This window comes from Hyla sarda, unplaced genomic scaffold, assembly GCF_029499605.1.
Source record: "Hyla sarda isolate aHylSar1 unplaced genomic scaffold, aHylSar1.hap1 scaffold_665, whole genome shotgun sequence".
NCBI classification, from domain to species: Eukaryota; Metazoa; Chordata; class Amphibia; order Anura; family Hylidae; genus Hyla; species Hyla sarda.
Genome location: NW_026610681.1, coordinates 22992 through 50455, shown reverse-complemented (window position 1 = coordinate 50455; position 27464 = coordinate 22992). Strand labels below are relative to the sequence as shown.

General features: G+C 45.9%; 9 non-coding genes and 1 pseudogene across 9 annotated transcripts; all 10 read right to left on the bottom strand.

Annotated features, from left to right (window-relative positions):
• Positions 1-1553: 1553 nt before the first annotated feature.
• Positions 1554-1744, bottom strand: LOC130343003 (U2 spliceosomal RNA). The gene has a single exon (XR_008882438.1). It is a non-coding gene; the product is annotated as a U2 spliceosomal RNA (small nuclear RNA).
• Positions 1745-3830: 2086 nt separating this feature from the next.
• On the bottom strand, positions 3831-4021 carry LOC130343002 (U2 spliceosomal RNA). Its single transcript, XR_008882437.1, has one exon. It is a non-coding gene; the product is annotated as a U2 spliceosomal RNA (small nuclear RNA).
• A 2094-nt stretch (positions 4022-6115) lies between these two features.
• Positions 6116-6301, bottom strand: LOC130343049 (U2 spliceosomal RNA). The gene has a single exon (XR_008882479.1). It is a non-coding gene; the product is annotated as a U2 spliceosomal RNA (small nuclear RNA).
• Positions 6302-11691: 5390 nt separating this feature from the next.
• On the bottom strand, positions 11692-11909 carry LOC130342994 (U2 spliceosomal RNA; annotated as a pseudogene).
• A 2101-nt stretch (positions 11910-14010) lies between these two features.
• On the bottom strand, positions 14011-14201 carry LOC130343046 (U2 spliceosomal RNA). Its single transcript, XR_008882477.1, has one exon. It is a non-coding gene; the product is annotated as a U2 spliceosomal RNA (small nuclear RNA).
• Positions 14202-16297: 2096 nt separating this feature from the next.
• LOC130343001 (U2 spliceosomal RNA) lies at positions 16298-16488 on the bottom strand. Its single transcript, XR_008882436.1, has one exon. It is a non-coding gene; the product is annotated as a U2 spliceosomal RNA (small nuclear RNA).
• A 2103-nt stretch (positions 16489-18591) lies between these two features.
• On the bottom strand, positions 18592-18782 carry LOC130343000 (U2 spliceosomal RNA). Its single transcript, XR_008882435.1, has one exon. It is a non-coding gene; the product is annotated as a U2 spliceosomal RNA (small nuclear RNA).
• A 2100-nt stretch (positions 18783-20882) lies between these two features.
• LOC130343020 (U2 spliceosomal RNA) lies at positions 20883-21073 on the bottom strand. Its single transcript, XR_008882453.1, has one exon. It is a non-coding gene; the product is annotated as a U2 spliceosomal RNA (small nuclear RNA).
• Positions 21074-23164: 2091 nt separating this feature from the next.
• Positions 23165-23355, bottom strand: LOC130342999 (U2 spliceosomal RNA). Its single transcript, XR_008882434.1, has one exon. It is a non-coding gene; the product is annotated as a U2 spliceosomal RNA (small nuclear RNA).
• Positions 23356-25453: 2098 nt separating this feature from the next.
• LOC130342997 (U2 spliceosomal RNA) lies at positions 25454-25644 on the bottom strand. Its single transcript, XR_008882433.1, has one exon. It is a non-coding gene; the product is annotated as a U2 spliceosomal RNA (small nuclear RNA).
• Between the last annotated feature and the right edge of the window lie 1820 nt (positions 25645-27464).

Below are 27464 nucleotides of genomic sequence, written 5' to 3'. Positions count from 1 at the left end.
CAAATCCCTTTGGTTACATACACAACAAAGCTGGGTTGTTGTTGTTTACACTCTGCAAGGCCTGTGGAAGTGAGTGACATCATAGCACTGTAGTTCTGAGGGTTCAAGATGGATGCAACAATCTCCTGTTGCTTCTATGAAGGCCGTAATAGACGACATCACCAAACAGCTCCATAGTCACATACACAGCAAAGGAGAGATGTTGTTTACACCTAGTGATGTCAGTGGTATTGAGTGACATCACAGCACAGTGCTAAGGCTCCTGGGCCTGGACACAGCAGCGGCTGCAATATCTCAACGGAGAATACGTTTATATCTATGTGTGTGTGTGCGCATATATATATATATATATATATATATATATATATATATATATATATTCTCCGCCGAAATCACTTTTAAACCCATTTCCACCTTTTTTTCCCTTCTCTTCCTCTTACTTTTTTTTCACGTTTTTTTACGTTTTTCTCCTTTTCGCCTCTTTTCTGGGCGTATTATTCTTCTTTTTCTTCTTTTTTTTCGTCTAATGCATACCCCATCAGTGCAGCAATGCTTATTCAATACCGCCAGCAGATGGAGACACTGGGGGATAATTTTCTAAGGATTTATACAGATTTTTCCTGTCTGAATTTGTCGCACAGAAAGTTGCAGGCCAAATATGTGTGACATTTCTGCGACTTTAGCTTCTAGAGCATTTTTACAACATTATACATAGGTGCTGAATACATAAAAAGCGACTGTTCAGCGACAGACAAGTCGCATCGGCTGAAAGTAGGCCAGAATGTCAGTCCATGTTGGAGCAGGTTTAGATACAGTCTAAAGCATAGATCTCAAAGTCTGTGCACAGAATTTAGCAAGGGCCTCGCACCTTCTGATGCATCAGGTAGGTGCACAATAGCATAGCCTAACCCTCTGTACTTTGGTCTATATTGATGCGGGACATAGACAGCCAGCTGATGACCAATCCATTAGTGCAATGGATGGCTGGAAGCATTTGTCTTTGCCTTTGCAATACCACAGAAGCAATGCATGGTCAATGTACAGCAATGACACACCTGTGTGAACAGCCAGGAGACACCCCCCCCCCCCCATGTTATGTTACATAGTTACATAGTTAGTACGGTCGAAAAAAGACATATGTCCATCACGTTCAACCAGGGAATTAAGGGGTAGGGGTGTGGCGCGATATTGGGGAAGGGATGAGATTTTATATTTCTTCATAAGCATTAATCTTATTTTGTCAATTAGGAACATTCAGCACCCACCCGCTATCAAGGCAGCTGCCTATCATGTCATGCCCTACCTGCACAGGTGTGCTGGCTACTCAAATGATCCAATTAAGGAGGCCATTTAGTCAGCAGCAGCAGAAGTCCTGTGCCTGGACGCTCCAACAGGGGCCAGACACAAGCAGAAGCAGAAGCAGCAGAAGCAGCAGCAGCACCACCTTTTGTTTTTTGGCTGCAGCAGCAGCAAGGCCCACAGGGCTGGCTAGCTGGCTAGCCAGCAAGCAGGTAGCAATGAAAGTAGGAATCTTTCTTTTTAACCCTGTAAGGGGGTGGTGCACTGTACCCGAAGATACTGCCATATCGGGTCAATGCATAGGGCGACGGAAGCAAGCTTCGAAATCGGCCCCCGTTCTCAAAAATCCATTTAATATATGGTCCCCAGATAGGGGACGTATCAGATATTAAACTGATAAGAACAGATACTACACTTGATCTTAGCCAAAAGGCCGAGAAGCGATAACCGTGAAAGGGGCGGGCCCAACAAGGTCCCCTTCATGGGCACTATCACTGCTTGCTGTCAGGGAGGCTGCCAGACAATTTTCCATGCACACTCTGGGCTGGGGGGCAGTCAACCACCAGTACACACAGCAGAACCTAAACCCATACCATTATTGCTAAGCAGCAAGACAGGGGCCCATTGCACTCCCACGGGGCCTTTTTAAATGCAATCCATAACCCGGATTTGCCAGGAACCCTTCTTACTCCTCCTACTTGCATGTGACACTGGGCTTAGGATCTGCATAGGAAACACACACACAAGCACACACCTACCTTTGTTGCCTGCAGATGCCTCCTTGGCTGTCCCCAAACGGTATCAAACCAACACCCACGGGAAGCTGTAAGCATAGAGGACATGCCTGCACCCCATTGGACTTACCTGTGTGGGTTAAATCCGGGTTATTTGACAACCTATGGCGGTGATGGTTCTGCTCAGGCAGAGCAGTGCTGATGCTCCTCATAAAGCTGTCGCTGCTGTGAAGGTTCTAGGTGACATCACAAATCCCTATGGTTACATACACAACAAAGCTGGGTTGTTGTTGTTTACACTCTGCAAGGCCTGTGGAAGTGAGTGACATCATAGCACTGTAGTTCTGAGGGTTCAAGATGGATGCAACAATCTCCTGTTGCTTCTATGAAGGCCGTAATAGACGACATCACCAAACAGCTCCATAGTCACATACACAGCAAAGGAGAGATGTTGTTTACACCTAGTGATGTCAGTGGTATTGAGTGACATCACAGCACAGTGCTAAGGCTCCTGGGCCTGGACACAGCAGCGGCTGCAATATCTCAACGGAGAATACGTTTATATCTATGTGTGTGTGTGCGCGTATATATATATATATATATATATATATATATATATATATATTTCTCCGCCGAAATCACTTTTAAACCCATTTCCACCTTTTTTTCCCTTCTCTTCCTCTTACTTTTTTTTCACGTTTTTTTACGTTTTTCTCCTTTTCGCCTCTTTTCTGGGCGTATTATTCTTCTTTTTCTTCTTTTTTTTCGTCTAATGCATACCCCATCAGTGCAGCAATGCTTATTCAATACCGCCAGCAGATGGAGACACTGGGGGATAATTTTCTAAGGATTTATACTGATTTTTCCTGTCTGAATTTGTCGCACAGAAAGTTGCAGGCCAAATATGTGTGACATTTCTGCGACTTTAGCTTCTAGAGCATTTTTACAACATTATACATAGGTGCTGAATACATAAAAAGCGACTGTTCAGCGACAGACAAGTCGCATCGGCTGAAAGTAGGCCAGAATGTCAGTCCATGTTGGAGCAGGTTTAGATACAGTCTAAAGCATAGATCTCAAAGTCTGTGCACAGAATTTAGCAAGGGCCTCGCACCTTCTGATGCATCAGGTAGGTGCACAATAGCATAGCCTAACCCTCTGTACTTTGGTCTATATTGATGCGGGACATAGACAGCCAGCTGATGACCAATCCATTAGTGCAATGGATGGCTGGAAGCATTTGTCTTTGCCTTTGCAATACCACAGAAGCAATGCATGGTCAATGTACAGCAATGACACACCTGTGTGAACAGCCAGGAGACCCCCCCCCCCCCATGTTATGTTACATAGTTACATAGTTAGTACGGTCGAAAAAAGACATATGTCCATCACGTTCAACCAGGGAATTAAGGGGTAGGGGTGTGGCGCGATATTGGGGAAGGGATGAGATTTTATATTTCTTCATAAGCATTAATCTTATTTTGTCAATTAGGAACATTCAGCACCCACCCGCTATCAAGGCAGCTGCCTATCATGTCATGCCCTACCTGCACAGGTGTGCTGGCTACTCAAATGATCCAATTAAGGAGGCCATTTAGTCAGCAGCAGCAGAAGTCCTGTGCCTGGACGCTCCAACAGGGGCCAGACACAAGCAGAAGCAGAAGCAGCAGAAGCAGCAGCAGCACCACCTTTTGTTTTTTGGCTGCAGCAGCAGCAAGGCCCACAGGGCTGGCTAGCTGGCTAGCCAGCAAGCAGGTAGCAATGAAAGTAGGAATCTTTCTTTTTAACCCTGTAAGGGGGTGGTGCACTGTACCCGAAGATACTGCCATATCGGGTCAATGCATAGGGCGACGGAAGCAAGCTTCGAAATCGGCCCCCGTTCTCAAAAATCCATTTAATATATGGTCCCCAGATAGGGGACGTATCAGATATTAAACTGATAAGAACAGATACTACACTTGATCTTAGCCAAAAGGCCGAGAAGCGATAACCGTGAAAGGGGCGGGCCCAACAAGGTCCCCTTCATGGGCACTATCACTGCTTGCTGTCAGGGAGGCTGCCAGACAATTTTCCATGCACACTCTGGGCTGGGGGGCAGTCAACCACCAGTACACACAGCAGAACCTAAACCCATACCATTATTGCTAAGCAGCAAGACAGGGGCCCATTGCACTCCCACGGGGCCTTTTTAAATGCAATCCATAACCCGGATTTGCCAGGAACCCTTCTTACTCCTCCTACTTGCATGTGACACTGGGCTTAGGATCTGCATAGGAAACACACACACAAGCACACACCTACCTTTGTTGCCTGCAGATGCCTCCTTGGCTGTCCCCAAACGGTATCAAACCAACACCCACGGGAAGCTGTAAGCATAGAGGACATGCCTGCACCCCATTGGACTTACCTGTGTGGGTTAAATCCGGGTTATTTGACAACCTATGGCGGTGATGGTTCTGCTCAGGCAGAGCAGTGCTGATGCTCCTCATAAAGCTGTCGCTGCTGTGAAGGTTCTAGGTGACATCACAAATCCCTATGGTTACATACACAACAAAGCTGGGTTGTTGTTGTTTACACTCTGCAAGGCCTGTGGAAGTGAGTGACATCATAGCACTGTAGTTCTGAGGGTTCTAGATGGATGCAACAATCTCCTGTTGCTTCTATGAAGGCCATAATAGACGACATCACCAAACAGCTCCATAGTCACATACACAGCAAAGGAGAGATGTTGTTTACACCTAGTGATGTCAGTGGTATTGAGTGACATCACAGCACAGTGCTAAGGCTCCTGGGCCTGGACACAGCAGCGGCTGCAATATCTCAACGGAGAATACGTTTATATCTATGTGTGTGTGTGCGCGTATATATATATATATATATATATATATATATATATATATATATATATATATTTCTCCGCCGAAATCACTTTTAAACCCATTTCCACCTTTTTTTCCCTTCTCTTCCTCTTACTTTTTTTTCACGTTTTTTTACGTTTTTCTCCTTTTCGCCTCTTTTCTGGGCGTATTATTCTTCTTTTTCTTCTTTTTTTTCGTCTAATGCATACCCCATCAGTGCAGCAATGCTTATTCAATACCGCCAGCAGATGGAGACACTGGGGGATAATTTTCTAAGGATTTATACTGATTTTTCCTGTCTGAATTTGTCGCACAGAAAGTTGCAGGCCAAATATGTGTGACATTTCTGCGACTTTAGCTTCTAGAGCATTTTTACAACATTATACATAGGTGCTGAATACATAAAAAGCGACTGTTCAGCGACAGACAAGTCGCATCGGCTGAAAGTAGGCCAGAATGTCAGTCCATGTTGGAGCAGGTTTAGATACAGTCTAAAGCATAGATCTCAAAGTCTGTGCACAGAATTTAGCAAGGGCCTCGCACCTTCTGATGCATCAGGTAGGTGCACAATAGCATAGCCTAACCCTCTGTACTTTGGTCTATATTGATGCGGGACATAGACAGCCAGCTGATGACCAATCCATTAGTGCAATGGATGGCTGGAAGCATTTGTCTTTGCCTTTGCAATACCACAGAAGCAATGCATGGTCAATGTACAGCAATGACACACCTGTGTGAACAGCCAGGAGACCCCCCCCCCCCCCCCCATGTTATGTTACATAGTTACATAGTTAGTACGGTCGAAAAAAGACATATGTCCATCACGTTCAACCAGGGAATTAAGGGGTAGGGGTGTGGCGCGATATTGGGGAAGGGATGAGATTTTATATTTCTTCATAAGCATTAATCTTATTTTGTCAATTAGGAACATTCAGCACCCACCCGCTATCAAGGCAGCTGCCTATCATGTCATGCCCTACCTGCACAGGTGTGCTGGCTACTCAAATGATCCAATTAAGGAGGCCATTTAGTCAGCAGCAGCAGAAGTCCTGTGCCTGGACGCTCCAACAGGGGCCAGACACAAGCAGAAGCAGCAGAAGCAGCAGCAGCACCACCTTTTGTTTTTTGGCTGCAGCAGCAGCAAGGCCCACAGGGCTGGCTAGCTGGCTAGCCAGCAAGCAGGTAGCAATGAAAGTAGGAATCTTTCTTTTTAACCCTGTAAGGGGGTGGTGCACTGTACCCGAAGATACTGCCATATCGGGTCAATGCATAGGGCGACGGAAGCAAGCTTCGAAATCGGCCCCCGTTCTCAAAAATCCATTTAATATATGGTCCCCAGATAGGGGACGTATCAGATATTAAACTGATAAGAACAGATAAGGTTTCAACAAAATTTTATTGAATAAATAAGAAACCATACAAAATTTAAAATGCAAAATAATAAAAGGTTCACAAAAGTTTTAAAATACAAATAATAAAACCAGTAATAAAAGGAGAAAAAATAAAAATGGCAGGATAAAACATTATACAAATGTCATAAAAACTGATTATACTGTTATTTCGTTCCATAGAGGCAGACACCACATGGATGCTGCCTCGCTGGCCCCCAACTGTTTCTTGTCTCTTAGGTAATAGATGTACATCTCACTCAGGGCCAGCTTTATACAGTTTTTAACATCAATAAAATCATGTTTAAAAAGTAAGATGTTCCTAACTTTCCAGATGGCATTTTTAAAACAATTAATAATCATCCAGCAGATCATCTGCTGTTTAAAATTGGGGCAGTTAAAAAGACCGTAAAAGACACATTCGTGATTAAAATCTTTTAGGCCGCAGGCCCACTTCAAAAGTGGGCCTACCTTCCTCCAAAGCTCCCGTGCAAAAGGGCAGTTCCAAAATATGTGCAGCACCGTTTCGTCCACTCCGCAGCCATCTCTCGGGCACTTGGCTCTCGCCACCAGTCCTCGCCTGTGCTGAAACTCACGAGTAGGGAGGCACTGGTGGACGATTGCCCAGGCAAGATCCCTGTGTACATTCGCCAGAAACTTCCCGTACACGTTCCGCCATACCTTTTTGGATCTTGCCTGTGTGAAATTGGACACTGCCAGGGTAACCTCACTCCGCCTGAGGACCTTTGATACCTTTCTCTGGTCCCCCAGTATGTCAGGCTCCAAATCTTGGAGACCTAGGAGCCTGACTGTCTTTTCCAACACCACATAATGTTTTGGGGGACACAGAAGCACCGGAGCGTTCAGAGGGATGCGCAACCATCTTTTAAAAACCATGCCCGCAGCGTACCTTAAAAAGCAGCTAAAAATGCCATCGGATTTAATAATTTTAAAACAGAAACAGAAATACTTTATGTAAAAGAAAGTAAAAAGGTTAGGAACATCTTTCCCGCCATTATCTTTACTTTTGTACATAAAATCACGCTTTAATTTCTCCATTTTTGAACCCCATAAAAAAGTAAAAACAATTCTAGTTACTTTTTTAATGTATAAAATAGATGGAGGAAATACCATGGCAATGTATAGCATAATAGGGAGTAAAACCATCTTTATTATTAAAATCTTCCCCTCCATGGTAAGGTTTCTAAGATTCCACATTAAAATCTTCTTCTCCATCTTAGCTATAGCTGAATCCCAGTTAGGGCTCCCATCATTGACCTGGTTAAAAACAATACCTAAAACTTTAATTTGATCCTGTTGCATTGTGACTCCTGGGGTGATGGATGAATCCCAGGAGCCAATATAAAAACAGTCACATTTATCTGTGTTTAGCTTAAAACCAGAGACCTCGCAGAAATAGCTGGTGTTCCTCAATGCCCCCCTCATGGATGGAGAGTCCGGGCACAGTATGGTGACATCATCCATGTACCCCAACACCTTTAGATGGGTCCCTCCTCCACCAGGTATCGGTACGCCTCTTACTACCCGGTCTTTTCTGAGGAGGGCCATCAGTGGTTCGATTGCGCAAATAAAAAGGAGTGGGGACAGGGGGCAGCCCTGTTTGACACCTGATAAAAGAGGAACACCGCTGGTTAAAAAGCCATTAACAGAGACTTGACTAAAACAGGATCGGTATAAAAGCATGATTCGGCTTAAAATCGTTTCAGGCACTGCCATCTTTTTAAGAACTAAAAACAGGTATTCATGGGAGACCCTATCAAAGGCTTTTTCAAAGTCTAAGGATAAAATTGCTACAGTTTGATTTCTATCCTTAAAATACCATAAAACATCTCTTAAAATATTTAGGGATTCAGCTATAGACCTTCCAGGTACCCCACAAACCTGATTTGGGTGAATTAATTTATGAATAAAAGGTTTAAAACGGACAGCTAATAACTTGGCTAAAACTTTATAATCAACATTTAAAAGTGTGATGGGGCGCCAATTTTTTAGCATATCCTTTTCACCCTTTTTAAAAAGTAATGATACAATCCCCCTCCTCCAGGAAGGGGGAAGTTCATTAACAATAAAAGTTTCTTTATACAATAAAACCATATCATCCTTTAAAATATCCCAAAAAGCTAAATAAAATTCGATGGGTAAACCATCTTCCCCAGGGGCCTTCCCACTAGAAAAACTTTTAAAAACAAATAAAAGTTCATCTAAGTTAAGATCACGGGATAAAACCTCCTGGTCTAAAACATCTAGCTTAAAATCAAGGGAATTAAGAACATGTTCTAAAAAGGATGGATTAAGATCTTTCTTATTAAAAAGAAGCTGGTAGAAGTTAAAAACTGCATCTAACATGCCTTTTGGAGTGGATTCACCCTCAAGGTTTTGGATGATATCCCTCCTATTCATCACTTTTTTAAAAAAGAAACGGGAACATTTCTCGCCCTCCTCCAGGTGCTGCACATGTGAGTTAAAAATGATTTGTTTCCCTTTCTTTTCTATGGCATGTTTTATTTCAGTTTTAAGGTTTAAAATATCATTTTCTACATCCATACCAGCTTCTTTCAATTTAAAAAGTACATTTAAACGCATGTTAAGAACATAAAACCACTGTTTTTCCATTTTTGCCTTCTTCTTACCTGCTTTGATAAAAAAAAATCTGATTTTAGATTTGGTGCCCTCCCACCAGTGCAGCATAGGCTCGTGGGGTTTTCTTTGTGATTGCCAGCATTGGTAGGTCCGCACAAACTCCTCTTTTATCTCAGGGTCCTCTAGGAGTGTGGTGTTTAATCTCCAGAGGCCCCTTTTTGCTTTTTGCTCCCCCTCTAGCTCCAGGCCCACCAAGAGGAGCTTATGATCAGAGAAGATATTCTGCTCGAGCGTGCATTTCAGGGGTTTAAAAGCTCTAGAGGAAAAAATAAAATCGATTCTGGAGCTCACTCTTCCATTGGACCATGTGGCGCCTGGGTCCTCCGGCAAGAGATCCTTCCAGCAATCTTTCAAATTAAAATCATCAATAAAATTTTTAAGCAGGTAAGAAGTGCGGTCTTTACGATTAATATCCCCACCCTGCCGGTGTTCCCCATCACGTATGCAGTTAAAATCACCTCCCACCAGCAGGGGGGAAGACCCAACACAAAACAGTGGTAAAATTTCAAATAGTTCTGCCCGCTCCTGTTTATCAGGAGGGGCATACACATTTAAAACACGAATTAAAAGTCCATTAAAATATAGATGAATTAAAAGAGCTCTGCCAGGCACAATCTCAGTTACTGTATGAATAGAAAAGGACTGGCCTCGGCAGAGCAGCCCAACACCCACAGAACGACAGTCATTTGCACCGGACCATATGGATGGGCCCAGCTTCCAGTCTTCTTTTAAGTCTTTATAGTCCATTTTACTAGGGATTCCACATTCTTGTAGCAGGCAAAGGTCAAAGTCACATGTCTCTAGATAAGAAAATAAAGCAGCCCTGCGATCAGGGCTCTTTAAGGACCTCACATTGAGTGAGGCAATTTTTACAGGGATAGGCATAGTTTATGGAGAGTCCGTGCTTGGAGAATCAAAGTCAATAATAAGCTGCGTACCGTCATCCCCCGCCTGCGGGGTCATCAGCTCCTTGATGTTCTGAGGGTCGGAGCTTGAGATCGATGATGCCCCGACCCTGAGCTCGCTCTCGTCCGAACTACGGCACGCCGCTTTCCTTTGAATGTCTTCCTCTTCTTCTTCTCTTTGTCTTTTAAATGTCACACTGCTGTCCATATCCTCTGTGTTGCTCTCACTCGATGTAATCTCTGGCCCCCGGCTGATGGATCTGCGTCTTCTTTCATCATTTGACGACTGGAACTGCTGCACAGGGGCCTGTGAGGCCTCTTTTCCGGAACCTTTGCCGCTACCTTGGGAAGTTTTCATCGCTTGTTCCCCAGCAAGCGTTGCTGAGGACTGTTGCTCCAACTTCCCCATCGATCGACGATGGCCAGTTTTACCCACCGGGTCCACTGCTGGCGGGGCAGCAAACCCTGGTTTGGCGCCACTTGTCTTCTTGGCCCTGTCCTGTATAGGCGGAGTAACAGGACCGGGCACAGACCTGGCCACCTGGCTCCCCTTCCGGCGGGCTTTCACCGGGGCCTCTTCGTCCGGAGCAGGGCGACCCTGGGCCAAGCCAGTACCTGGCTTATGCTGCAATTTTGGGTCCACTTTTGCCCCCACCGAGGCCCGTCGGCTGCCACCCGCCACAGGTGAGCCCCCTTCAGAAGTTTCGGCGGGCTCTTGAGCCAGGTAGGAAGTCGATCGACGTCTTTCAATTTCCCGGGCAGTAAACTCGATCACCCGCCCGGGCTTCGTGGAATCCCCATGGCCTCCCCCTAGCACTACCACCGGTGGGCCCCCCGATGGAGCACCAGAGGTCTTGGGCCTGGACCCATCAGTACCTGCCATCTGGGGTTTGGGCATCTTAAAAAAAGGACGTCTTTTGTCCTGTCCCCTCTTTGGGTGGGCCCAGCCTTGACCCACCCATCGTAGTTTTTGCTTTATGGGGACAGGAATTAAAATCGTGATTTTCCTCTCCGCAGAGGTTGCACCTTATCGTATGGCTACATCTTGAGGCTATGTGACCTTCTTGGCCACACCTATTGCAGCGAATCACACGCTCCGCGCCGCAGGTCTCCTGGGTGTGGCCAAACCTCAAGCAATTTCGGCAATACATAGGCATTTGAGGATAGAACAGGAAGCCCCGAACTCTCCCGATGGCAAAATTTGGGGGCGGATGGCAAAGACCCCCAATACCACCGGGATCCTTACGGAGCTTGACCCAGAACTTCCTCTTGCCGTTCCAGAACCGCACGGAGTTCAATATTTTGTTTGCGAATCGCACCTCTTCGCAGTATCGCCGAAGAAAAGTGGCTATATCCTCCGTGGTCACATGAGGGCTGTGCATAGCCACCACCAACGGTATATGTTCCTCACCATAGAGGAACTGGAACGAAAGACCGTCGAGTCGATCGTCCCTCTGGTCCGCACCAGACAAGGTTGCATAGATGTTATCGCAACACGCCGTGGCCGTGAAGGTGACGGTATACAGGCCACGGCTTTCCTGGTCATTTAGACACAGGATGTCCTCCCTATTGAGGCGGAAGTAGTCAAGAAGAATCACCTCCGCAATGAAGCGGAGGTTCTTCAACTGACGATGGCTCTCCGACACCTCTATGCGGATGGTATTTCGCATCGACATTTCCCCAGAGGGGAAAGCCCAGGAGAACGGCATCTTCCACACCCAGGGACTAAGCCCCTTCCCCAATAGCAGCAGGGGCTCGGAATCCCGCTATAAAAGCGGAACCCTTACCCAAGGCAGAGGTCGGGGGTACCCTAGGTGCTTCCGAAGCTACAGGTAACGCTCAACGTACCGAAAATGCCTTCTGAGACACAAGGTCCCAGAGACAGGGGGATCGCAACCCTTTGTCCGTGGACTAAGCCCGCTCCCCAATAGCAGCAAGGGGGTGAAGTCCCTCCGTAAGGAGAGACAATCCCCCAAGGCCGAGAAGCGGGGTACCACAGACACCTTCCGACCAGACCAAATGCAGATACTACACTTGATCTTAGCCAAAAGGCCGAGAAGCGATAACCGTGAAAGGGGCGGGCCCAACAAGGTCCCCTTCATGGGCACTATCACTGCTTGCTGTCAGGGAGGCTGCCAGACAATTTTCCATGCACACTCTGGGCTGGGGGGCAGTCAACCACCAGTACACACAGCAGAACCTAAACCCATACCATTATTGCTAAGCAGCAAGACAGGGGCCCATTGCACTCCCACGGGGCCTTTTTAAATGCAATCCATAACCCGGATTTGCCAGGAACCCTTCTTACTCCTCCTACTTGCATGTGACACTGGGCTTAGGATCTGCATAGGAAACACACACACAAGCACACACCTACCTTTGTTGCCTGCAGATGCCTCCTTGGCTGTCCCCAAACGGTATCAAACCAACACCCACGGGAAGCTGTAAGCATAGAGGACATGCCTGCACCCCATTGGACTTACCTGTGTGGGTTAAATCCGGGTTATTTGACAACCTATGGCGGTGATGGTTCTGCTCAGGCAGAGCAGTGCTGATGCTCCTCATAAAGCTGTCGCTGCTGTGAAGGTTCTAGGTGACATCACAAATCCCTATGGTTACATACACAACAAAGCTGGGTTGTTGTTGTTTACACTCTGCAAGGCCTGTGGAAGTGAGTGACATCATAGCACTGTAGTTCTGAGGGTTCAAGATGGATGCAACAATCTCCTGTTGCTTCTATGAAGGCCGTAATAGACGACATCACCAAACAGCTCCATAGTCACATACACAGCAAAGGAGAGATGTTGTTTACACCTAGTGATGTCAGTGGTATTGAGTGACATCACAGCACAGTGCTAAGGCTCCTGGGCCTGGACACAGCAGCGGCTGCAATATCTCAACGGAGAATACGTTTATATCTATGTGTGTGTGTGCGCATATATATATATATATATATATATATATATATATATATATATATATATATATATATTCTCCGCCGAAATCACTTTTAAACCCATTTCCACCTTTTTTTCCCTTCTCTTTCTCTTACTTTTTTTTCACGTTTTTTTACGTTTTTCTCCTTTTCGCCTCTTTTCTGGGCGTATTATTCTTCTTTTTCTTCTTTTTTTTCGTCTAATGCATACCCCATCAGTGCAGCAATGCTTATTCAATACCGCCAGCAGATGGAGACACTGGGGGATAATTTTCTAAGGATTTATACTGATTTTTCCTGTCTGAATTTGTCGCACAGAAAGTTGCAGGCCAAATATGTGTGACATTTCTGCGACTTTAGCTTCTAGAGCATTTTTACAACATTATACATAGGTGCTGAATACATAAAAAGCGACTGTTCAGCGACAGACAAGTCGCATCGGCTGAAAGTAGGCCAGAATGTCAGTCCATGTTGGAGCAGGTTTAGATACAGTCTAAAGCATAGATCTCAAAGTCTGTGCACAGAATTTAGCAAGGGCCTCGCACCTTCTGATGCATCAGGTAGGTGCACAATAGCATAGCCTAACCCTCTGTACTTTGGTCTATATTGATGCGGGACATAGACAGCCAGCTGATGACCAATCCATTAGTGCAATGGATGGCTGGAAGCATTTGTCTTTGCCTTTGCAATACCACAGAAGCAATGCATGGTCAATGTACAGCAATGACACACCTGTGTGAACAGCCAGGAGACCCCCCCCCCCCCCCATGTTATGTTACATAGTTACATAGTTAGTACGGTCGAAAAAAGACATATGTCCATCACGTTCAACCAGGGAATTAAGGGGTAGGGGTGTGGCGCGATATTGGGGAAGGGATGAGATTTTATATTTCTTCATAAGCATTAATCTTATTTTGTCAATTAGGAACATTCAGCACCCACCCGCTATCAAGGCAGCTGCCTATCATGTCATGCCCTACCTGCACAGGTGTGCTGGCTACTCAAATGATCCAATTAAGGAGGCCATTTAGTCAGCAGCAGCAGAAGTCCTGTGCCTGGACGCTCCAACAGGGGCCAGACACAAGCAGAAGCAGAAGCAGCAGAAGCAGCAGCAGCACCACCTTTTGTTTTTTGGCTGCAGCAGCAGCAAGGCCCACAGGGCTGGCTAGCTGGCTAGCCAGCAAGCAGGTAGCAATGAAAGTAGGAATCTTTCTTTTTAACCCTGTAAGGGGGTGGTGCACTGTACCCGAAGATACTGCCATATCGGGTCAATGCATAGGGCGACGGAAGCAAGCTTCGAAATCGGCCCCCGTTCTCAAAAATCCATTTAATATATGGTCCCCAGATAGGGGACGTATCCGATATTAAACTGATAAGAACAGATACTACACTTGATCTTAGCCAAAAGGCCGAGAAGCGATAACCGTGAAAGGGGCGGGCCCAACAAGGTCCCCTTCATGGGCACTATCACTGCTTGCTGTCAGGGAGGCTGCCAGACAATTTTCCATGCACACTCTGGGCTGGGGGGCAGTCAACCACCAGTACACACAGCAGAACCTAAACCCATACCATTATTGCTAAGCAGCAAGACAGGGGCCCATTGCACTCCCACGGGGCCTTTTTAAATGCAATCCATAACCCGGATTTGCCAGGAACCCTTCTTACTCCTCCTACTTGCATGTGACACTGGGCTTAGGATCTGCATAGGAAACACACACACAAGCACACACCTACCTTTGTTGCCTGCAGATGCCTCCTTGGCTGTCCCCAAACGGTATCAAACCAACACCCACGGGAAGCTGTAAGCATAGAGGACATGCCTGCACCCCATTGGACTTACCTGTGTGGGTTAAATCCGGGTTATTTGACAACCTATGGCGGTGATGGTTCTGCTCAGGCAGAGCAGTGCTGATGCTCCTCATAAAGCTGTCGCTGCTGTGAAGGTTCTAGGTGACATCACAAATCCCTATGGTTACATACACAACAAAGCTGGGTTGTTGTTGTTTACACTCTGCAAGGCCTGTGGAAGTGAGTGACATCATAGCACTGTAGTTCTGAGGGTTCAAGATGGATGCAACAATCTCCTGTTGCTTCTATGAAGGCCGTAATAGACGACATCACCAAACAGCTCCATAGTCACATACACAGCAAAGGAGAGATGTTGTTTACACCTAGTGATGTCAGTGGTATTGAGTGACATCACAGCACAGTGCTAAGGCTCCTGGGCCTGGACACAGCAGCGGCTGCAATATCTCAACGGAGAATACGTTTATATCTATGTGTGTGTGTGCGCATATATATATATATATATATATATATATATATATATATATATATATATATTTCTCCGCCGAAATCACTTTTAAACCCATTTCCACCTTTTTTTCCCTTCTCTTCCTCTTACTTTTTTTTCACGTTTTTTTACGTTTTTCTCCTTTTCGCCTCTTTTCTGGGCGTATTATTCTTCTTTTTCTTCTTTTTTTTCGTCTAATGCATACCCCATCAGTGCAGCAATGCTTATTCAATACCGCCAGCAGATGGAGACACTGGGGGATAATTTTCTAAGGATTTATACTGATTTTTCCTGTCTGAATTTGTCGCACAGAAAGTTGCAGGCCAAATATGTGTGACATTTCTGCGACTTTAGCTTCTAGAGCATTTTTACAACATTATACATAGGTGCTGAATACATAAAAAGCGACTGTTCAGCGACAGACAAGTCGCATCGGCTGAAAGTAGGCCAGAATGTCAGTCCATGTTGGAGCAGGTTTAGATACAGTCTAAAGCATAGATCTCAAAGTCTGTGCACAGAATTTAGCAAGGGCCTCGCACCTTCTGATGCATCAGGTAGGTGCACAATAGCATAGCCTAACCCTCTGTACTTTGGTCTATATTGATGCGGGACATAGACAGCCAGCTGATGACCAATCCATTAGTGCAATGGATGGCTGGAAGCATTTGTCTTTGCCTTTGCAATACCACAGAAGCAATGCATGGTCAATGTACAGCAATGACACACCTGTGTGAACAGCCAGGAGACCCCCCCCCCCCCCCATGTTATGTTACATAGTTACATAGTTAGTACGGTCGAAAAAAGACATATGTCCATCACGTTCAACCAGGGAATTAAGGGGTAGGGGTGTGGCGCGATATTGGGGAAGGGATGAGATTTTATATTTCTTCATAAGCATTAATCTTATTTTGTCAATTAGGAACATTCAGCACCCACCCGCTATCAAGGCAGCTGCCTATCATGTCATGCCCTACCTGCACAGGTGTGCTGGCTACTCAAATGATCCAATTAAGGAGGCCATTTAGTCAGCAGCAGCAGAAGTCCTGTGCCTGGACGCTCCAACAGGGGCCAGACACAAGCAGAAGCAGAAGCAGCAGAAGCAGCAGCAGCACCACCTTTTGTTTTTTGGCTGCAGCAGCAGCAAGGCCCACAGGGCTGGCTAGCTGGCTAGCCAGCAAGCAGGTAGCAATGAAAGTAGGAATCTTTCTTTTTAACCCTGTAAGGGGGTGGTGCACTGTACCCGAAGATACTGCCATATCGGGTCAATGCATAGGGCGACGGAAGCAAGCTTCGAAATCGGCCCCCGTTCTCAAAAATCCATTTAATATATGGTCCCCAGATAGGGGACGTATCAGATATTAAACTGATAAGAACAGATACTACACTTGATCTTAGCCAAAAGGCCGAGAAGCGATAACCGTGAAAGGGGCGGGCCCAACAAGGTCCCCTTCATGGGCACTATCACTGCTTGCTGTCAGGGAGGCTGCCAGACAATTTTCCATGCACACTCTGGGCTGGGGGGCAGTCAACCACCAGTACACACAGCAGAACCTAAACCCATACCATTATTGCTAAGCAGCAAGACAGGGGCCCATTGCACTCCCACGGGGCCTTTTTAAATGCAATCCATAACCCGGATTTGCCAGGAACCCTTCTTACTCCTCCTACTTGCATGTGACACTGGGCTTAGGATCTGCATAGGAAACACACACACAAGCACACACCTACCTTTGTTGCCTGCAGATGCCTCCTTGGCTGTCCCCAAACGGTATCAAACCAACACCCACGGGAAGCTGTAAGCATAGAGGACATGCCTGCACCCCATTGGACTTACCTGTGTGGGTTAAATCCGGGTTATTTGACAACCTATGGCGGTGATGGTTCTGCTCAGGCAGAGCAGTGCTGATGCTCCTCATAAAGCTGTCGCTGCTGTGAAGGTTCTAGGTGACATCACAAATCCCTTTGGTTACATACACAACAAAGCTGGGTTGTTGTTGTTTACACTCTGCAAGGCCTGTGGAAGTGAGTGACATCATAGCACTGTAGTTCTGAGGGTTCAAGATGGATGCAACAATCTCCTGTTGCTTCTATGAAGGCCGTAATAGACGACATCACCAAACAGCTCCATAGTCACATACACAGCAAAGGAGAGATGTTGTTTACACCTAGTGATGTCAGTGGTATTGAGTGACATCACAGCACAGTGCTAAGGCTCCTGGGCCTGGACACAGCAGCGGCTGCAATATCTCAACGGAGAATACGTTTATATCTATGTGTGTGTGTGCGCATATATATATATATATATATATATATATATATATATATATATATATATATATATTTCTCCGCCGAAATCACTTTTAAACCCATTTCCACCTTTTTTTCCCTTCTCTTCCTCTTACTTTTTTTTCACGTTTTTTTACGTTTTTCTCCTTTTCGCCTCTTTTCTGGGCGTATTATTCTTCTTTTTCTTCTTTTTTTTCGTCTAATGCATACCCCATCAGTGCAGCAATGCTTATTCAATACCGCCAGCAGATGGAGACACTGGGGGATAATTTTCTAAGGATTTATACAGATTTTTCCTGTCTGAATTTGTCGCACAGAAAGTTGCAGGCCAAATATGTGTGACATTTCTGCGACTTTAGCTTCTAGAGCATTTTTACAACATTATACATAGGTGCTGAATACATAAAAAGCGACTGTTCAGCGACAGACAAGTCGCATCGGCTGAAAGTAGGCCAGAATGTCAGTCCATGTTGGAGCAGGTTTAGATACAGTCTAAAGCATAGATCTCAAAGTCTGTGCACAGAATTTAGCAAGGGCCTCGCACCTTCTGATGCATCAGGTAGGTGCACAATAGCATAGCCTAACCCTCTGTACTTTGGTCTATATTGATGCGGGACATAGACAGCCAGCTGATGACCAATCCATTAGTGCAATGGATGGCTGGAAGCATTTGTCTTTGCCTTTGCAATACCACAGAAGCAATGCATGGTCAATGTACAGCAATGACACACCTGTGTGAACAGCCAGGAGACCCCCCCCCCCCCCCCCCATGTTATGTTACATAGTTACATAGTTAGTACGGTCGAAAAAAGACATATGTCCATCACGTTCAACCAGGGAATTAAGGGGTAGGGGTGTGGCGCGATATTGGGGAAGGGATGAGATTTTATATTTCTTCATAAGCATTAATCTTATTTTGTCAATTAGGAACATTCAGCACCCACCCGCTATCAAGGCAGCTGCCTATCATGTCATGCCCTACCTGCACAGGTGTGCTGGCTACTCAAATGATCCAATTAAGGAGGCCATTTAGTCAGCAGCAGCAGAAGTCCTGTGCCTGGACGCTCCAACAGGGGCCAGACACAAGCAGAAGCAGAAGCAGCAGAAGCAGCAGCAGCACCACCTTTTGTTTTTTGGCTGCAGCAGCAGCAAGGCCCACAGGGCTGGCTAGCTGGCTAGCCAGCAAGCAGGTAGCAATGAAAGTAGGAATCTTTCTTTTTAACCCTGTAAGGGGGTGGTGCACTGTACCCGAAGATACTGCCATATCGGGTCAATGCATAGGGCGACGGAAGCAAGCTTCGAAATCGGCCCCCGTTCTCAAAAATCCATTTAATATATGGTCCCCAGATAGGGGACGTATCAGATATTAAACTGATAAGAACAGATACTACACTTGATCTTAGCCAAAAGGCCGAGAAGCGATAACCGTGAAAGGGGCGGGCCCAACAAGGTCCCCTTCATGGGCACTATCACTGCTTGCTGTCAGGGAGGCTGCCAGACAATTTTCCATGCACACTCTGGGCTGGGGGGCAGTCAACCACCAGTACACACAGCAGAACCTAAACCCATACCATTATTGCTAAGCAGCAAGACAGGGGCCCATTGCACTCCCACGGGGCCTTTTTAAATGCAATCCATAACCCGGATTTGCCAGGAACCCTTCTTACTCCTCCTACTTGCATGTGACACTGGGCTTAGGATCTGCATAGGAAACACACACACAAGCACACACCTACCTTTGTTGCCTGCAGATGCCTCCTTGGCTGTCCCCAAACGGTATCAAACCAACACCCACGGGAAGCTGTAAGCATAGAGGACATGCCTGCACCCCATTGGACTTACCTGTGTGGGTTAAATCCGGGTTATTTGACAACCTATGGCGGTGATGGTTCTGCTCAGGCAGAGCAGTGCTGATGCTCCTCATAAAGCTGTCGCTGCTGTGAAGGTTCTAGGTGACATCACAAATCCCTATGGTTACATACACAACAAAGCTGGGTTGTTGTTGTTTACACTCTGCAAGGCCTGTGGAAGTGAGTGACATCATAGCACTGTAGTTCTGAGGGTTCAAGATGGATGCAACAATCTCCTGTTGCTTCTATGAAGGCCGTAATAGACGACATCACCAAACAGCTCCATAGTCACATACACAGCAAAGGAGAGATGTTGTTTACACCTAGTGATGTCAGTGGTATTGAGTGACATCACAGCACAGTGCTAAGGCTCCTGGGCCTGGACACAGCAGCGGCTGCAATATCTCAACGGAGAATACGTTTATATCTATGTGTGTGTGTGCGCATATATATATATATATATATATATATATATATATATATATATATATTTCTCCGCCGAAATCACTTTTAAACCCATTTCCACCTTTTTTTCCCTTCTCTTCCTCTTACTTTTTTTTCACGTTTTTTTACGTTTTTCTCCTTTTCGCCTCTTTTCTGGGCGTATTATTCTTCTTTTTCTTCTTTTTTTTCGTCTAATGCATACCCCATCAGTGCAGCAATGCTTATTCAATACCGCCAGCAGATGGAGACACTGGGGGATAATTTTCTAAGGATTTATACTGATTTTTCCTGTCTGAATTTGTCGCACAGAAAGTTGCAGGCCAAATATGTGTGACATTTCTGCGACTTTAGCTTCTAGAGCATTTTTACAACATTATACATAGGTGCTGAATACATAAAAAGCGACTGTTCAGCGACAGACAAGTCGCATCGGCTGAAAGTAGGCCAGAATGTCAGTCCATGTTGGAGCAGGTTTAGATACAGTCTAAAGCATAGATCTCAAAGTCTGTGCACAGAATTTAGCAAGGGCCTCGCACCTTCTGATGCATCAGGTAGGTGCACAATAGCATAGCCTAACCCTCTGTACTTTGGTCTATATTGATGCGGGACATAGACAGCCAGCTGATGACCAATCCATTAGTGCAATGGATGGCTGGAAGCATTTGTCTTTGCCTTTGCAATACCACAGAAGCAATGCATGGTCAATGTACAGCAATGACACACCTGTGTGAACAGCCAGGAGACCCCCCCCCCCCCCATGTTATGTTACATAGTTACATAGTTAGTACGGTCGAAAAAAGACATATGTCCATCACGTTCAACCAGGGAATTAAGGGGTAGGGGTGTGGCGCGATATTGGGGAAGGGATGAGATTTTATATTTCTTCATAAGCATTAATCTTATTTTGTCAATTAGGAACATTCAGCACCCACCCGCTATCAAGGCAGCTGCCTATCATGTCATGCCCTACCTGCACAGGTGTGCTGGCTACTCAAATGATCCAATTAAGGAGGCCATTTAGTCAGCAGCAGCAGAAGTCCTGTGCCTGGACGCTCCAACAGGGGCCAGACACAAGCAGAAGCAGAAGCAGCAGAAGCAGCAGAAGCAGCAGCAGCACCACCTTTTGTTTTTTGGCTGCAGCAGCAGCAAGGCCCACAGGGCTGGCTAGCTGGCTAGCCAGCAAGCAGGTAGCAATGAAAGTAGGAATCTTTCTTTTTAACCCTGTAAGGGGGTGGTGCACTGTACCCGAAGATACTGCCATATCGGGTCAATGCATAGGGCGACGGAAGCAAGCTTCGAATTCGGCCCCCGTTCTCAAAAATCCATTTAATATATGGTCCCCAGATAGGGGACGTATCAGATATTAAACTGATAAGAACAGATACTACACTTGATCTTAGCCAAAAGGCCGAGAAGCGATAACCGTGAAAGGGGCGGGCCCAACAAGGTCCCCTTCATGGGCACTATCACTGCTTGCTGTCAGGGAGGCTGCCAGACAATTTTCCATGCACACTCTGGGCTGGGGGGCAGTCAACCACCAGTACACACAGCAGAACCTAAACCCATACCATTATTGCTAAGCAGCAAGACAGGGGCCCATTGCACTCCCACGGGGCCTTTTTAAATGCAATCCATAACCCGGATTTGCCAGGAACCCTTCTTACTCCTCCTACTTGCATGTGACACTGGGCTTAGGATCTGCATAGGAAACACACACACAAGCACACACCTACCTTTGTTGCCTGCAGATGCCTCCTTGGCTGTCCCCAAACGGTATCAAACCAACACCCACGGGAAGCTGTAAGCATAGAGGACATGCCTGCACCCCATTGGACTTACCTGTGTGGGTTAAATCCGGGTTATTTGACAACCTATGGCGGTGATGGTTCTGCTCAGGCAGAGCAGTGCTGATGCTCCTCATAAAGCTGTCGCTGCTGTGAAGGTTCTAGGTGACATCACAAATCCCTTTGGTTACATACACAACAAAGCTGGGTTGTTGTTGTTTACACTCTGCAAGGCCTGTGGAAGTGAGTGACATCATAGCACTGTAGTTCTGAGGGTTCAAGATGGATGCAACAATCTCCTGTTGCTTCTATGAAGGCCGTAATAGACGACATCACCAAACAGCTCCATAGTCACATACACAGCAAAGGAGAGATGTTGTTTACACCTAGTGATGTCAGTGGTATTGAGTGACATCACAGCACAGTGCTAAGGCTCCTGGGCCTGGACACAGCAGCGGCTGCAATATCTCAACGGAGAATACGTTTATATCTATGTGTGTGTGTGCGCATATATATATATATATATATATATATATATATATATATATATTTCTCCGCCGAAATCACTTTTAAACCCATTTCCACCTTTTTTTTCCCTTCTCTTCCTCTTACTTTTTTTTCACGTTTTTTTACGTTTTTCTCCTTTTCGCCTCTTTTCTGGGCGTATTATTCTTCTTTTTCTTCTTTTTTTTCGTCTAATGCATACCCCATCAGTGCAGCAATGCTTATTCAATACCGCCAGCAGATGGAGACACTGGGGGATAATTTTCTAAGGATTTATACTGATTTTTCCTGTCTGAATTTGTCGCACAGAAAGTTGCAGGCCAAATATGTGTGACATTTCTGCGACTTTAGCTTCTAGAGCATTTTTACAACATTATACATAGGTGCTGAATACATAAAAAGCGACTGTTCAGCGACAGACAAGTCGCATCGGCTGAAAGTAGGCCAGAATGTCAGTCCATGTTGGAGCAGGTTTAGATACAGTCTAAAGCATAGATCTCAAAGTCTGTGCACAGAATTTAGCAAGGGCCTCGCACCTTCTGATGCATCAGGTAGGTGCACAATAGCATAGCCTAACCCTCTGTACTTTGGTCTATATTGATGCGGGACATAGACAGCCAGCTGATGACCAATCCATTAGTGCAATGGATGGCTGGAAGCATTTGTCTTTGCCTTTGCAATACCACAGAAGCAATGCATGGTCAATGTACAGCAATGACACACCTGTGTGAACAGCCAGGAGACCCCCCCCCCCCCCCCCATGTTATGTTACATAGTTACATAGTTAGTACGGTCGAAAAAAGACATATGTCCATCACGTTCAACCAGGGAATTAAGGGGTAGGGGTGTGGCGCGATATTGGGGAAGGGATGAGATTTTATATTTCTTCATAAGCATTAATCTTATTTTGTCAATTAGGAACATTCAGCACCCACCCGCTATCAAGGCAGCTGCCTATCATGTCATGCCCTACCTGCACAGGTGTGCTGGCTACTCAAATGATCCAATTAAGGAGGCCATTTAGTCAGCAGCAGCAGAAGTCCTGTGCCTGGACGCTCCAACAGGGGCCAGACACAAGCAGAAGCAGAAGCAGCAGAAGCAGCAGCAGCACCACCTTTTGTTTTTTGGCTGCAGCAGCAGCAAGGCCCACAGGGCTGGCTAGCTGGCTAGCCAGCAAGCAGGTAGCAATGAAAGTAGGAATCTTTCTTTTTAACCCTGTAAGGGGGTGGTGCACTGTACCCGAAGATACTGCCATATCGGGTCAATGCATAGGGCGACGGAAGCAAGCTTCGAAATCGGCCCCCGTTCTCAAAAATCCATTTAATATATGGTCCCCAGATAGGGGACGTATCAGATATTAAACTGATAAGAACAGATACTACACTTGATCTTAGCCAAAAGGCCGAGAAGCGATAACCGTGAAAGGGGCGGGCCCAACAAGGTCCCCTTCATGGGCACTATCACTGCTTGCTGTCAGGGAGGCTGCCAGACAATTTTCCATGCACACTCTGGGCTGGGGGGCAGTCAACCACCAGTACACACAGCAGAACCTAAACCCATACCATTATTGCTAAGCAGCAAGACAGGGGCCCATTGCACTCCCACGGGGCCTTTTTAAATGCAATCCATAACCCGGATTTGCCAGGAACCCTTCTTACTCCTCCTACTTGCATGTGACACTGGGCTTAGGATCTGCATAGGAAACACACACACAAGCACACACCTACCTTTGTTGCCTGCAGATGCCTCCTTGGCTGTCCCCAAACGGTATCAAACCAACACCCACGGGAAGCTGTAAGCATAGAGGACATGCCTGCACCCCATTGGACTTACCTGTGTGGGTTAAATCCGGGTTATTTGACAACCTATGGCGGTGATGGTTCTGCTCAGGCAGAGCAGTGCTGATGCTCCTCATAAAGCTGTCGCTGCTGTGAAGGTTCTAGGTGACATCACAAATCCCTTTGGTTACATACACAACAAAGCTGGGTTGTTGTTGTTTACACTCTGCAAGGCCTGTGGAAGTGAGTGACATCATAGCACTGTAGTTCTGAGGGTTCAAGATGGATGCAACAATCTCCTGTTGCTTCTATGAAGGCCGTAATAGACGACATCACCAAACAGCTCCATAGTCACATACACAGCAAAGGAGAGATGTTGTTTACACCTAGTGATGTCAGTGGTATTGAGTGACATCACAGCACAGTGCTAAGGCTCCTGGGCCTGGACACAGCAGCGGCTGCAATATCTCAACGGAGAATACGTTTATATCTATGTGTGTGTGTGCGCATATATATATATATATATATATATATATATATATATATATATATATATTTCTCCGCCGAAATCACTTTTAAACCCATTTCCACCTTTTTTTCCCTTCTCTTCCTCTTACTTTTTTTTCAAGTTTTTTTACGTTTTTCTCCTTTTCGCCTCTTTTCTGGGCGTATTATTCTTCTTTTTCTTCTTTTTTTTCGTCTAATGCATACCCCATCAGTGCAGCAATGCTTATTCAATACCGCCAGCAGATGGAGACACTGGGGGATAATTTTCTAAGGATTTATACTGATTTTTCCTGTCTGAATTTGTCGCACAGAAAGTTGCAGGCCAAATATGTGTGACATTTCTGCGACTTTAGCTTCTAGAGCATTTTTACAACATTATACATAGGTGCTGAATACATAAAAAGCGACTGTTCAGCGACAGACAAGTCGCATCGGCTGAAAGTAGGCCAGAATGTCAGTCCATGTTGGAGCAGGTTTAGATACAGTCTAAAGCATAGATCTCAAAGTCTGTGCACAGAATTTAGCAAGGGCCTCGCACCTTCTGATGCATCAGGTAGGTGCACAATAGCATAGCCTAACCCTCTGTACTTTGGTCTATATTGATGCGGGACATAGACAGCCAGCTGATGACCAATCCATTAGTGCAATGGATGGCTGGAAGCATTTGTCTTTGCCTTTGCAATACCACAGAAGCAATGCATGGTCAATGTACAGCAATGACACACCTGTGTGAACAGCCAGGAGACACCCCCCCCCCCCCCCCCATGTTATGTTACATAGTTACATAGTTAGTACGGTCGAAAAAAGACATATGTCCATCACGTTCAACCAGGGAATTAAGGGGTAGGGGTGTGGCGCGATATTGGGGAAGGGATGAGATTTTATATTTCTTCATAAGCATTAATCTTATTTTGTCAATTAGGAACATTCAGCACCCACCCGCTATCAAGGCAGCTGCCTATCATGTCATGCCCTACCTGCACAGGTGTGCTGGCTACTCAAATGATCCAATTAAGGAGGCCATTTAGTCAGCAGCAGCAGAAGTCCTGTGCCTGGACGCTCCAACAGGGGCCAGACACAAGCAGAAGCAGAAGCAGCAGAAGCAGCAGCAGCACCACCTTTTGTTTTTTGGCTGCAGCAGCAGCAAGGCCCACAGGGCTGGCTAGCTGGCTAGCCAGCAAGCAGGTAGCAATGAAAGTAGGAATCTTTCTTTTTAACCCTGTAAGGGGGTGGTGCACTGTACCCGAAGATACTGCCATATCGGGTCAATGCATAGGGCGACGGAAGCAAGCTTCGAAATCGGCCCCCGTTCTCAAAAATCCATTTAATATATGGTCCCCAGATAGGGGACGTATCAGATATTAAACTGATAAGAACAGATACTACACTTGATCTTAGCCAAAAGGCCGAGAAGCGATAACCGTGAAAGGGGCGGGCCCAACAAGGTCCCCTTCATGGGCACTATCACTGCTTGCTGTCAGGGAGGCTGCCAGACAATTTTCCATGCACACTCTGGGCTGGGGGGCAGTCAACCACCAGTACACACAGCAGAACCTAAACCCATACCATTATTGCTAAGCAGCAAGACAGGGGCCCATTGCACTCCCACGGGGCCTTTTTAAATGCAATCCATAACCCGGATTTGCCAGGAACCCTTCTTACTCCTCCTACTTGCATGTGACACTGGGCTTAGGATCTGCATAGGAAACACACACACAAGCACACACCTACCTTTGTTGCCTGCAGATGCCTCCTTGGCTGTCCCCAAACGGTATCAAACCAACACCCACGGGAAGCTGTAAGCATAGAGGACATGCCTGCACCCCATTGGACTTACCTGTGTGGGTTAAATCCGGGTTATTTGACAACCTATGGCGGTGATGGTTCTGCTCAGGCAGAGCAGTGCTGATGCTCCTCATAAAGCTGTCGCTGCTGTGAAGGTTCTAGGTGACATCACAAATCCCTTTGGTTACATACACAACAAAGCTGGGTTGTTGTTGTTTACACTCTGCAAGGCCTGTGGAAGTGAGTGACATCATAGCACTGTAGTTCTGAGGGTTCAAGATGGATGCAACAATCTCCTGTTGCTTCTATGAAGGCCGTAATAGACAACATCACCAAACAGCTCCATAGTCACATACACAGCAAAGGAGAGATGTTGTTTACACCTAGTGATGTCAGTGGTATTGAGTGACATCACAGCACAGTGCTAAGGCTCCTGGGCCTGGACACAGCAGCGGCTGCAATATCTCAACGGAGAATACGTTTATATCTATGTGTGTGTGTGCGCATATATATATATATATATATATATATTAATCCGCCGAAATCACTTTTAAACCCATTTCCACCTTTTTTTCCCTTCTCTTCCTCTTACTTTTTTTTCACGTTTTTTTACGTTTTTCTCCTTTTCGCCTCTTTTCTGGGCGTATTATTCTTCTTTTTCTTCTTTTTTTTCGTCTAATGCATACCCCATCAGTGCAGCAATGCTTATTCAATACCGCCAGCAGATGGAGACACTGGGGGATAATTTTCTAAGGATTTATACTGATTTTTCCTGTCTGAATTTGTCGCACAGAAAGTTGCAGGCCAAATATGTGTGACATTTCTGCGACTTTAGCTTCTAGAGCATTTTTACAACATTATACATAGGTGCTGAATACATAAAAAGCGACTGTTCAGCGACAGACAAGTCGCATCGGCTGAAAGTAGGCCAGAATGTCAGTCCATGTTGGAGCAGGTTTAGATACAGTCTAAAGCATAGATCTCAAAGTCTGTGCACAGAATTTAGCAAGGGCCTCGCACCTTCTGATGCATCAGGTAGGTGCACAATAGCATAGCCTAACCCTCTGTACTTTGGTCTATATTGATGCGGGACATAGACAGCCAGCTGATGACCAATCCATTAGTGCAATGGATGGCTGGAAGCATTTGTCTTTGCCTTTGCAATACCACAGAAGCAATGCATGGTCAATGTACAGCAATGACACACCTGTGTGAACAGCCAGGAGACCCCCCCCCCCCCCCCCCCATGTTATGTTACATAGTTACATAGTTAGTACGGTCGAAAAAAGACATATGTCCATCACGTTCAACCAGGGAATTAAGGGGTAGGGGTGTGGCGCGATATTGGGGAAGGGATGAGATTTTATATTTCTTCATAAGCATTAATCTTATTTTGTCAATTAGGAACATTCAGCACCCACCCGCTATCAAGGCAGCTGCCTATCATGTCATG